We start from the raw sequence: 13,257 nt of genomic DNA on the forward strand, positions 1-13,257 counted from the left end.
TATTCCCCTCCCCAGTTTGCTCTCCCTCTCTCTCTCTCTCTCTCTCTCTCTCTCTCTCTCTCTCTCTCTCAAAAATAAACATTAAAAAAAAGAGATGAAATTATTTATCTTACCTTTGAATCTGCACTGGCCTTTTAACTGGCTTTGACCAACAGAATGCAACAGAAGTTATGCTGTGTTAGTTCCATGCTGAGTTAATCTAATCTGTAGTTGAGCTGAGTCTGGATTTGTTTCTGCTTTACTTAAATTCTAGTAACCAATGCCCTCAAATATTTTAATAGCAGGATCAGGAATTATGATTTGAACACCAATAATGCTTCAAAGATCTCTCTATGCTTTAGAATCTACCCATTAGCTTTTAAGACCTCTGTGGAATCCTTTTGCTCTCCTGTCCCAAGCTCTGAAGATCTTTCTTAAGCCTACTGTCCTGCCCCTAGCTTTCAGTGGGCCATGCCTTGCAATCAGTAAATTCCTGGTATACCAGAGGATTTCTCTTGGCTCTCCTACTCTGCCTCCAGCCTTTAAAATTTTTTTTTCAATGTTTATTTATTTTTGGGACAGAGAGAGACAAAGCATGAACCGGGGAGGGTCAGAGAGAGAGGGAGACACAGAATTGGAAACAGGCTCCAGGCTCTGAGCCATCAGCCCAGAGCCCGACGCGGGGCTCGAACTCACGGACCGCAAGATCATGACCTGGCTGAAGTCGGACGCTTAACCGACTGCGCCACCCAGGCGCCCCATCTGCCTCCAGCCTTTAGTGCACTAGAGGTAACATGCATTTAATTTGCCCTAAAGCTCAAGGAAGACATTGTGTGCCTCAAGGTAATTTTCTTAGCCCCCATAAAATGTCCCCAAGCCTCAGCATGCTGTATCTGTTCTCTCAGTGGGTCAGAATTTGAAGGCAGGTATAGTTTTGCTCTCTGACTAGAGCTTCTTAGAGTTTAAACCAACAAACCAAATCAGCATGCTTTCTTAAATGTTTATTAAAAGTTCACCTGGTTTCATTTTACCCAGTTTAAGGTGGTTGGAAGATTCCCCTGCCATTCCCCAGGGGACAACAGCAGTCACGAGTCCTTCTCCACTGGTAAGGATTGATCCCTTCCTAAAACTTAATTCACTTACGATTAATTAGTTCTTGGCTATTAGAATCTATTAGGTTGTTCTCATAGTGAAAACAATGGTCTTTTGCAACTTTCTACTTCAAAACAAGAAGCAGAGTCCTTATATTTAAATATACTAAGATCCATACCCTTTTCACTCAACAGATTAGCCAGTCGTAAGTGAGCTCTCAGTACCTGCTCAAACTTCTTTCCTATTTACTAGCTATACAACTAGAAAGACTGATGCCATCCTCCTGGTCCAATTCACAGCCGATCCTCACCAGGGCAGTAGATCAACAACCTCACTGCCTTGCCTACCACCCTCTGACCATATGTACAGGGTTGAAGGTGAAAGGTTTAGGATTAGAGTCTGTTTATGGGATTAGCCTGGCTGCCCATACATTAATATACCAACAGTTCTCCACATCACAAAAACCTTCCCTGATAACCACTGTATTACTTGTATTTATAGGACTAATCTTATTTGTTGTTCATCTGACATTTCAGTGACATGGTGAAATTAGTACCATATCCTGGGCTCCACCCTACATGGCCAGAATAATGATGCTACCTAAATTCTGCTAGCCACCCAGAGCCTTCCACCTACTCATCTCCATATGTACCAACCACTGATCAGCACCCTGCTATTTTACAGAGCAGATCCCTTGCAAATATAATACTGTGCTCACCTAATTAAGCATTACTCATCCTTATTTTCTCTAATATTTTATACAGAACTTTTGAGATTTTTTTTCATTGCTATATTCCCAGAATAGTGTGTGGCACAAAGCACTCATTCCATAAACATCATTATTACTTAATTAAAGATATTATTGGTTAAATTTATATCTATATCAAAGGTAAAGTGGACATGGCAGACAGGTGAAGGAACATAGTTCAGGGATGAGTCTTATCCCCCAAATTAGGATTGGATTCACTACAAAATCAATTATCCTAGTAAGAGTCAAGAGTAAATTCACCTTCTCTGTATACTACTCCAAAGTATGGTCCAATGGTCATATTGCTGGTTTAAATTCTAATGTTCAGAATTCAGATGTGAAATTGGGTAGGATGAGCTCATTCTATACAAAAGTTATGTCAACTATCAAGAGCTAAGTTGACTTGAGCTGAGCTGCCAGATGCTGGATTAAGTGCTGTCAATTATGAAGACAAGCCAAAAATGAAAGAGTCAAGTCTCTAATCATTTACTGTGATAGTGTAAGCAAGAGGTCAAATAGGAGAAATTGCTACCTGCCTCATTATTCCATTTTTTCCCCCTGGATCACCACTGAGTCACAGTCAGGTGATCAACCCAGATGTGGGGAATCATCTCAGTGCCAAGCGTCCCAAATAAAAAGCTCTTGAAATTGTAAGAACCTAGGGTCCAGAAGGAGGAGGAATGGGAAGGCCTAGAAATGGAAAAGTGCCAAGTACTGGGTCAGAATGGAGAAAAATGCTCTTCAAGGCTTTCTTCCCTCCACTGAATAAAGAGGTCTTAGCAGAGACACTGGGAGAAGAGTTCTGCCAAAGTCCCCAACAAAGAGGCCTCTGAATGAAGGCACCTGGGCTAGGAACCCAGAAATGCATAAGAGCATGGCAGCCAGCCAGGAGCTGGAGTCCTTGACTGCCACTCCCTTCAGAGACTAAAGTGCATTGGCTGTGCACCAGCCTGGTATACAGAGGGCAGCTTTCCCTTTGAGTCTTTCTTGTTTCCTGTGGTCAAGTCTAAAAAGAACTCATACCACAGGTTTTTGTCTAGGAGCTGGACTCTTCATCATCTATCAATAATAAGGTAGAACTAAGGTGGATAGTAACCTAAAAACTCCACAGGCCCACTCACTTATACAGCCTTAAGGGCCTACTCTCTTGTCGGGGGCTGGAGGTAATTCAACACTTTGCAAAATTCTTTTCAATCCTGTCTAAAGGCATTCAATCCTGTCTAAAGAAACTAAGCCTCATGGCCCACTGCATACATAAGCAGGAACTAATCTAGGGCAAAGGGAGAAATTCGGAGATAGTCTATGAAATTATCTACAAGGCAGTGAGATCTTTGAGATTAAAAGCACTGGAATTGTTATGATTCCCACAGTAAATTAGAATTAAAACCTAGAGTCATCTTCATTACATCACTTAGTACTTTGTATCCATGGATATTAAATACTATAAACTCAAACAACAGCTTCAAAAGATGTAGCTCCTGTCCTGAGACAACCTACATTTTACAGATGTGCTTAGGCCCCGGGCTTGGGGCGGGGTGGGGGTGGGGGGGAACCCTGAAAGAACACAACTGTGCTGGTTAATGCCAACAATAATAAAATAAATTAACGGCATGGGTCCCCATTGAAGGCAGTCTCACATAAAAGTTTAGTTTCTTTTAAAGACTCAATAGACATTCTTTTACTATGACATATACACAGATTTTGGGCAGTAGAGCCTTAGCTTATTTTGATAGATCAAAAAAGGAAGGTATAGCGTAGTTTATAATATCAGCCTTGAACAGCGATTCTGGATAATGTATGAAGTACTTGAGACAGTAAATCACATTTTAATGGGATTTGTAATGAAAATGCCATGGAAGGATAATAGTCTAAGGGTCTCTGTCATACTATGTAACTAACAGTAGTAATTGTCGGTGATTATTTCTGGAGTCAATGCCCTATAAAAGCATGACATGTGGAAAGAAATGTGCAATCCTGACATTATCCTTGGTAATAGGCTGGTATCCAACACTGTGTGCCTGGCAGAGGGAAGAGCAAGTATATGAATAATTAGATAGGAAACAGAAAGGGGAAATCATTCCAATTTCTAAGACACTCTTTCCTGAATCTCTTTTCATAACTAAATACTTATGCTCTAGTGTCTGTGCAAATACCTAGTTGCTGCTATGGGGGAGGAAGGAGAAAATATTGCCTTGAAAATGACCACCATGTAAAGTCACGTAAGTTAGGCTTGGCTAGAAACTTTTTTTTTTTTTTAGTTTTTCTGTTTTTAACCAAAGGAAAGTTTATTTTTCTGACAGTTTTATGGGCACTGTTTTCTGCAAATGTCATCTATAGCCTTTGCTTTCATTTCATATTCACAAGAAACCATTTTCACTTCATTTCACAATCATCAACAAATACAAGGTGTCTTTTGGATCCACTAAGGGTTCCCACAGAACTGAGCGGTTCTCAATGAGTCTCTAGTAGTATCTCATTAGGTCAGTGAAGCTATTAAATAGATGAGATTTAGACTGGATCAAAGAGCCAGAGCATTACAAATTGCACTTGAAATAAGTTTCCAAGAAAGCTTTAGTTAACCTATTCCCGAGTATCATCCTTGCAGAAGAAAGCCCATAGCTAATGATTCTGTCACAAACGATATTAAGGCAAACACTGAAATGTTCAAAAATAGGCAAAAGATTTCAAGACAAAAAATGCAAACAACTCAATATCAGAGGCAAGGCTCTTTGTTAAATAATCCAAGTGAATTCTCATTTTACTCAATATCATTTAATCCGACTAGGTATTAGAGCATGGGACAGTCCTCACAGTCATGTTGCCAATGCATATATAAGCTGTAAACACTAGATTCTTCATAAAGCTTAAATATTCAGTTTGGTAATTTCAGTAATTGCATTGTTCACTCAAAGGAAAATTTCTATTAATTTGTCTTTCCACGTATGTTTGCCCTCCTTTTGTGTCATAGTTCTGCAGCAAGAACTCTTAGAAACAGCACAACGTCTAAGCGCCAGAATTAAGAATTTAATATTGCTCACTATTTCTCATGTTGTTATTTCCCCCATGTATTCCAGATATTCACTTTAATGCGTTTTCACCAGAGCCCTTTGAGAGCAAAGGGCAGTCTCTTATTTCCCAGCATTTAGTCAAATAGTTTGATAAATGTTAAATTAAATTCTTACTCTAAATAAACATTTGTTGAGCCCTAAATATAATTTAAATATTCCATTTTATCTAATTATGAAGCTGATATTTTCAACACTTAATTTGAAATTTTAAAAGGCCTATCCCAAGTGCAACTACAAATTTTAAAATCACAATCTGATAGATCAAATGGGACATGTATACAGTTTATCAGAATACAAAGCCAGCAAGCATTTTTAGGAAAATCCGAAGTCCTTCCTTGTTCTAAGGTAGGAAAGCTCCAAACTGGTTGAGGGGCTCAGGATAAGCTCACTAAGAACATCAAATTCGAGACAGGATTTGGAAATGGATTCAATTTTAATGCAATAGTCTCTGTTTACTTCATTTTTCTTATTTTATATGATAAAAAGATTCAAATATCCTATCAAAATATACAAAACCAGAAAGTAGGATTCACAGGTTTTATTTGGCTCTCTGTAAATATATAGCACTCATTAAAATTGTATACATTTGATTCTATTTTTCACATAACAATATCATAAGGTGAAGAGATCATGTTCATAATTATTGGGAAGCAGTTACTACAAAGAAGTATTACCTTTACCTAAATAGGCACTCTGTTGGCCGATTTGTTAGTTTTCAAGGAACATCCTGCTAATCTTTTATTGATTCTATTATTCACAAAAGAAGAAACCTCTGACTAAGAGTGCACCTTACTGAAATGAGCCTGAAATAGAAAGATTTGCATGAATGGCCTCATAGAGAGCTGCAGGCTAGCCACAAGCCAGTGGAAATCTATCACAGTAACATTGCCTCCCCTAGTTTCTGCTTTCCAATCTCACAAAACCCCAAAGTTACTGACAGCAGCATTTATTTCAGCAAATTTAACATGCCCTTTAAACTCCCACAAGTTAGATATACAGTATAAGACACAAACAAAATATACACTAAAAGCATATTTACCTCATCCTAGAATGTCATATCCATTTTAAATATAATCTCTCAAGGTTCCTAAGATGATAATCAAGAATCAGGATGTATCATGTCTTATCTTTCCCATGTCTTAGCTGAGTAATCTCAATGTGGACATTTATTCAGCACAAAAATGTTTTGAGTGCCAGCTATAGTGCCAGGACCTGAAGATAGGGTATGAACCAAAGAAGCAGAAACCGCCCCCCCGCCCCTTGCAGTTTACAATCCATGGGGGGAAGCTTACAGCAATCCATGTGCCTGAATGAGTATGCACACCATGCATAGGTACACAGCACAGCAGAAAGTACAAGGTGCTGCAGAGAAAGAGAAGCCGAGGCCAAGTAAGCAGAGAGGTGTGTAATTGCATTGAAAGTGCACAGGGGTCTCACTAAAGACTCCCTGTGTAGAAAGTGAGAGAGTGGGTCCCAAACACTGGGGAAGAGCTCTAGTCAAGGTGGCACACTTTGTGGTATACACTGAGCAGCAGGGCAGCCGGGTGGCCAGAGCTAAGTGAGAAGGTAGGGTGGGGAAGGTAGGAAATGGGGTCAGAGAGGAAGAAACAGATGTCACCACCCACTTATATTTTTATTTTGTTGTTTTTCATATACACTCTCACTAGTGTTACATTCTTCCAGACTCTCTTTACTTCTTTCATTGCTCTCCTTCCTGAGTACAAAGTTTAATTAATCTTCAATGAATACAAAAGGGTCTGAACTCATCCAGTGTGAAGGCAGAATTGGTAATGAGATGTAAGGAAACCACAGTTATTCTATCTCTGCTACAGCTATGGGCTATGGGCTTCTTCATTTTCAGCAGCTCCTTTCAAATCCCTGCCTCCTAGACCTTCCGAGGCCCTCAGCTGGTACTTCAGGTTTTGCAATCCAAGAATAATATGCTCTCCAATATGTGATGGCCCTGCATCTTTGGAAACCAGCCAGACTAACCAATCCAGGAATGAAAAAAAAAACAAACAAAAAAACAAAAAAAACAAAAAAACAAAACAAAACAAAAAAAAAACAACCCTATGTCTTACATGGTGTATATTTCAAATTCGGGGGCTCTGGGGGCTGTCCCAGAGCAAAATGGAGGAGGAATTCAGAGGCCTCGTTAGGATGGTAACTCCACTCTCTGAAAAGGATCCACTAGCTACAAATCATCAGAATCCCGCTCTTCTGCTCCCTGCTAAGAGAAAGCTCTATTCCAATACTTGTACCAGGCAATGAGCAGGAATGGTGAAAGCAACAGGGCCAACAGTAAGAAATTCACCTGCCCTGGGGCGCCTGGGTGGCTCAGTCGGTTAAGCGTCCGACTTCAGCTCAGGTCACGATCTCGCGGTCCGTGAGTTCGAGCCCCACGTCGGGCTCTGGGCTGATGGCTCAGAGCCTGGAGCCTGTTTCAGATTCTGTGTCTCCCTCTCTCTGCCCCTCCCCCGTTCATGCTCTGTCTCTCTCTGTCTCAAAAATAAATAAACGTTAAAAGAAAAAATTAAAAAAAAAAAAAAAGAAATTCACCTGCCCAAATGCCATGAATTTCTATGTAAAAGAGAAACAGGAGACATCTAAATAAATTTTAACATGGATAGAAATGCAAATTTTGTGTTCTATCACCAGGTTTTTATTAGATGACCCATATGCAGATTGGTCATACAGCTTCAAATTTGTTTATATAAATGCTAGGGTCAACAATAGAGAAAATATCACTATATGAAAAACATTTACAAAAAATGGATTATAGATGACTAAAGATCTAAAAGGTAGAAAGTGAAGTATGATAAAATATACATAAAGAAGAATAAGGGGTGCCTGGGTGGCTCAGTCGGTTAAGTGTCTGACTTCAGCTCAGGTCATGATCTCACAGTTGGTGGGTTTGAGTCCCACATCGGACTCTGTGCTGACAGCTCAGAACCTGGAGTCTGCTTTGGATTCTGTGTCTCCCTCTCTCTCTGCCCCTTCCCCAATCATGATCTTTCTCTCTCTGTTTCTCAAAAATAAAAATGTAAATTTTTTTTTAATTTTTAAAGAAGAGTAAAAATATAAAGTATTATACAATAGAGATTTGAAAAGCTTTCTTAAATAAGATTCAAATACTTAACTACATAAAAATTTAAATTTTCAATCATAAAAGGTTGTGTTAACAAAGTTAGAAAACAAATAATAGATTAGGAGAAAATACTTGCAATGTATGTAGCAGTAGAAGCATTAGGAATCAGAATACATATGAAGAACTCCTGCAAATCAAACCACTCATAAAATTGGTAAGGGACAAGAAATATTAATAGATCACAGAAATGGAAACGAAGTGCAGAGATGCTCAAGGTCTAGTAATTAGGGAAATATAAAAGATACAAATGTTTAGTTGTATTAACTAGTAAACTTGAGAAAGTTTAATACTACTATTTGGTTGTGGCAAGCTGCAGGAAAATTTGATAGTATCTATCAAGATATAAAATGTGCCTCTTCCTTGATCCAGCAATTAAATTTCCAGATATTTTTTTTATCTAAAGTGATGTTAGTATAGAGTCACATGTCAGGAGGGATGTGTTAGAAGTCACACATAAAGATGCAGTGTTGCTCCTAATGGTAATTAGATGAAAATACCCTAAATGTCCACCTATCAGAGCATAGATAAATAAACTATGGTGGAACCCATACTCTGGATACCATGAAGCTGTTTTTTGAAATTAAGGAAATCGTGGGGCACCTGGGTGGGTCAGTTGGTTGAGTGCCCAACTCTTGATTTCGGCTCAGGTCACGATCCTGGGGTCATGGGATCTCACTGAGCATGACCCCTGCTTGAGATTCTCTCTCTCCCTCTGCCTCTCTCCCTAGTTCATGCTCTCTTTACCTCTTTCTCTGAAGTAGTTAATTAATTAATTAATTAATTAATTAAGGAATTCTTTTTATACCCACAGTTTTCAACCAAAAGCAATTTTGCCCTCCAGGGGACATGTGACAATGAATGTCTAGGGACATTTTTGGTTATCACCACTGGCAGAGGGGGAAGTGCTACTGGCATCTAGTGAGCAGAGGCCAGGGATGCTGCTAAACATTCTACAACACACAGGACATTCTACAATACATAGGACACCTCGTCTCCAAACAAAGAATCAAACTATCCCAAATGCCTACAGGGCCAAGGTTAGGAAACCTTGCCTTATAGTAACATAGAAAGAACTCCAAGGTATCATGTTAAGTGAAAAAAAACAAGCCAAACAATAATACATATAGTGTTATGCCACTCTGAATAAACAAAATCAAAATTTAAAAATTCTGCACATCATATTTGTGTACAAACATTATTTATCTGGAAGAATGGATATTAAAACATTAACAGTGTTTAACTTCTGTGGGGGGGGAGGGAAAGGAGACTATAATATAAAGTAAGGAAGACAACAACTCTTTATGTTTTTCTGTATAGTTTGAAATGTTCTCACCAAGCACATTTTAAGGAATCATCTGTGTAATTAAAAAAATAAAATTAAAACTTCAAGGAGAGGGGCGCCTGGGTGGCTCAGTCAGTTAAGTGTCTGACTTCAGCTCAGGTCACGATCTCACAGTTGGTGGGTTTGAGTCCCACGTCGGGCTCTGTGATGACAGCTGAGAGCCTGGAGCCTGCTTCTGATTCTGTGTTTCCCTCTCTCTCTGCCCTTCCCCCCTTTGTGCTCTGTCTCTGTCTCTTAAAAATAAATAAACGTTAAAAAAAAGAAGACGAAAATACAGGAGCAATATCCCATTCATTCTAAGAGCATTGAATAAAGTTCTTACTTTCTCTCCTGAGCTTTGGAATCTCTAACAAACCATTCCCTATTCTTGTGTTTTATGGTCTGCAAAGAAGTGATGGTATTAACATTTGTGTCAGTAATAGTTATGATTTAAAAGTACTTTGAATTCCCTAGAATCCAGTTGCTCCTATGGGTTGAGTTATATTTGGCCCAAAATTCATATATTGAAGTCCTACCTGTCTTACCTCCCAGTCCCTTGGAATGTAACTGTATGTAGACATAAAATCTTTAAAGAGGCAATTAATTTTAAATGAGGCCATCAAGGCAGGGCCCTAATCCCATATGGCATGGTGTCCTTATAAGAAGAGAGGGAAACCCCAGGGATACTGCACACAGAGGAAAAACCATGGGAAGACACAGGGGGAAAAAAGTCAGCCATCTAAAAGCCAAGGAGAGAGGCCTCAGAAGAAACCAGACCTGTAGATACCTTGATGTTGGACTTTCCAGCCTGCAGAACTGTGAGAAAATACATTTCTGTTGTTTAAGCCACCCAGTCTATGGTATTCTGTTATGGTGGCCCTAGCAAACTAAGATTGTTGCTGTATAAGAATATAGTAAAAATAAAAATTATCTACTGGTTCCTAGTCTATGCTCACTAAGAAGGGTTAAACGCAAGAAGCAAACAAAAGTTACTGAGCTAGTTTCATTTCTCAACTGAGATGATACAGGGAGTGAAAGCAAATCCATACTTCTAGATGGCAACTGTGCTACATTCCTTATTGTGGCCACTATGAAGTTATTGACAAAGATTTCTGTGACAGACCCTCCTTCCATGCCCTATGTTCCTTCTCCTCTGCCTACCAATTACCTGCTAACACACATACCCTTGGCTGTACATCTGCATTTGCAGAAGTCACAGAGTTTGATACCACAGCACACAGCAAGAACAGAGAGCTGGGATTGCAAAGAGTAGTTGACTCAAGATTATAGGAAACTGATCACTTATTTTTCCCCTTTATATTTTCCATATATGAACGGCTCCTTTTTTCTCAGGATAAATAAGAGGAAAAGAGCAGTGGCAAGGAGAAGCTAAAAAAAGACCTACAGATCTGAATCTGGCATCAGATTGAAGGGCAATAGAAATGCTTTAGATTAGTTAAAGGGGAAGGAAGCCATGGGCCACGTGGAACTGTGGAAGGCCACCCCTCAAATCAGCCTTGACACTCTGGGGTGACTGCGGGAAAATAAATGGCAAGCTTAGACAGAGAGAGGGTCCACCACAGTACCCCACTCCTCTGTGGCCTCGGTGTGACACATAAGTAATCCAGAAGTTTCCTTTGTCCCAGAAGGAACAGCTGATGCTATTGGCTGGTGAGTTCACCTGCTAGAGTAGTACTGTGAGAAAACTGGTCCTAAGGAAGGGAGCCAAAGGGCCAACTATCAAGCTGAAGCTAGGTGGGAGTCCGAGGCCAACCTCAGGTAATCACAGCATCAGAAAAGCACAAGCGGGGAAGGGAGAAATGATCAGGAACGGCCCAACAATTTAGAGCCCACTGCACTACAGAGACAGAGGCAGCAAGGCAGATGTCTCCGCCCACATGCAAGCACAAGAGACCCTGGCCCAGAGGCCTGGCTGGACATAGCCTCCTCCTGCCCCCAATCCACAAGTCCCCACCCACCACTGGGAGAACACTTAGTCTCCTCCTGCACCAACTTGCTTTCCTAGGAAGGAAGAGATGGAAGTAGTACAAACTGGAAGGAAAGAAACCGTTCTGACAGTGAGTTTTGAACAGATGCACTATTTACCTAAAAGAGACTGTTGTAGCCAGAAGAGATTGAATTATCACTAATTGTCAAGTTTTCACCCCACTTGCAAAAGGGAGTCACAGTGCATGATAAAATCAGTCACAGAAAAATTTCAAAGCTCCTTTTATCCCCCTCAAGAGTTGCTCTGTTATGTTTCTAGTTTTCCCTTCTCACATTTTAGACATTTTTTTTAAATAAATAAAGCATAAATGTGAAGGACCCTCTAGCAGCCAACTGAAAAGAGAACCTTATAATATGATGGATGTATGCAGCTCCCTGGCAGCGGGCACATGGTGGAGGATTACTGGGGTGTGTGAGAACTGTGGTCCTGCAGAGCCATCCACCTGCACGGGCTAAGGGCGGACAGACTCTGGCAGGGAACGAACAGAAAAGGAAAGACCTGGGCATCCACATTCCAAGAGGAGCCCCTGAACCTTAGCTTCTATATCATCACTGACAAACATTAGTTTGTTTTCTTGGCTGCCTTATCAACAGAAGTGCAGAGAACATAAAAAGAGGACACAAGAAAGGTTTTCACCCTTCCTTATTAAAGTAAGTATGTATTTGTAATGCACCCTTCAATATTCTAAGGGCTAACTGGGCATCTTGCTTAATTTACATGCCCCTAATTTCCTTTTCAATATATCATTATTGCTGTAAGTAGATGCAGATGCTCAAATTAATTTTATTGTTAATGCCTCAAGGCATTTTTAGGAAAAGTGCACAAAGCTTTTAAAAATCCAATAAATGATATAGAACCTTAATTTACTTTGTGTTATACCTTCAACTGAGGAAGGACATAGTGTTCTTAAGCTTAGATCTTGCTTTTTATCACCAACTGAGTAAGTATTTGACTTACTAAAATGGGCAACACACACTCTTGGAATGTTATTTATGTGCTAACAATCCCTCATTACTTGGAAAAATAATTACATATTGACAAAATTGATAAGCTTATAAACTATCTTATTACTTTGAAAATAATGATAACTTGTAGGCATATTATGTCAAGCAAATGCCAATAGAAATGAAAGTTTTTCTGGAACCATTCTATAAAAATGTCTATTCACCCACTCTACCCTCTAGGCACAGACTCTTGACTGCAACTGTCAGCAGAAATTTCCTCAGTTCAGTTAATTATGCCTAATAATGTTTGAGGAGATTAATAAGTATTTTATACAGCATTTTCTCCTAAAAATGGAGAATGATTTAAATATACTTCATATATTATGGAAGAATAATTGTATACAGTTTCAAATCCAATTTATTTATTTGTAATCCAAATGAGACTGGTCCTCATGGACTTCCTTTCTCTCTTTCCAAATGTGCCCTGGGGTCAGGCTTGATATGTCATATCTCAACACACAAACATTAACTCAAAATATAAATAATGTCATTTTTACTGAAGCGTCCATATGGAAATAGAACAAAGTGTTCTGCCCAGTAAAACATCAGAAATGCTCTTCTTAAAGCTTGTTGTTGTTGTTGTTGTTGTTGTTATTTATTTATTTTTGAAAGAGACAGCACAAGCAGGCAAGGGGCAGAGAGAGAGAGAGAGAGACAGAGAGAAACAGAATCTGAAGCAGGCTCCAGGCTCCAAGCTGTCAGCACAGAGCCCGACATGGGACTCACACTCATGAACTGTGACATCATGACCTGAGCTGAACTTGGATGCTTCACTGACTAAGCCACCCAGGAGCCTCAGAAATGTTCTTCTTTAACTTGCTTTTTTATTACTCTCAGCTTCCTCTCTAAGGCACTTCAGGTGCCTGGAACTCTTCTCTGTATCTGCAAT

Source organism: Felis catus, chromosome C2, assembly GCF_018350175.1.
Source record: "Felis catus isolate Fca126 chromosome C2, F.catus_Fca126_mat1.0, whole genome shotgun sequence".
Taxonomy (NCBI): domain Eukaryota; kingdom Metazoa; phylum Chordata; class Mammalia; order Carnivora; family Felidae; genus Felis; species Felis catus.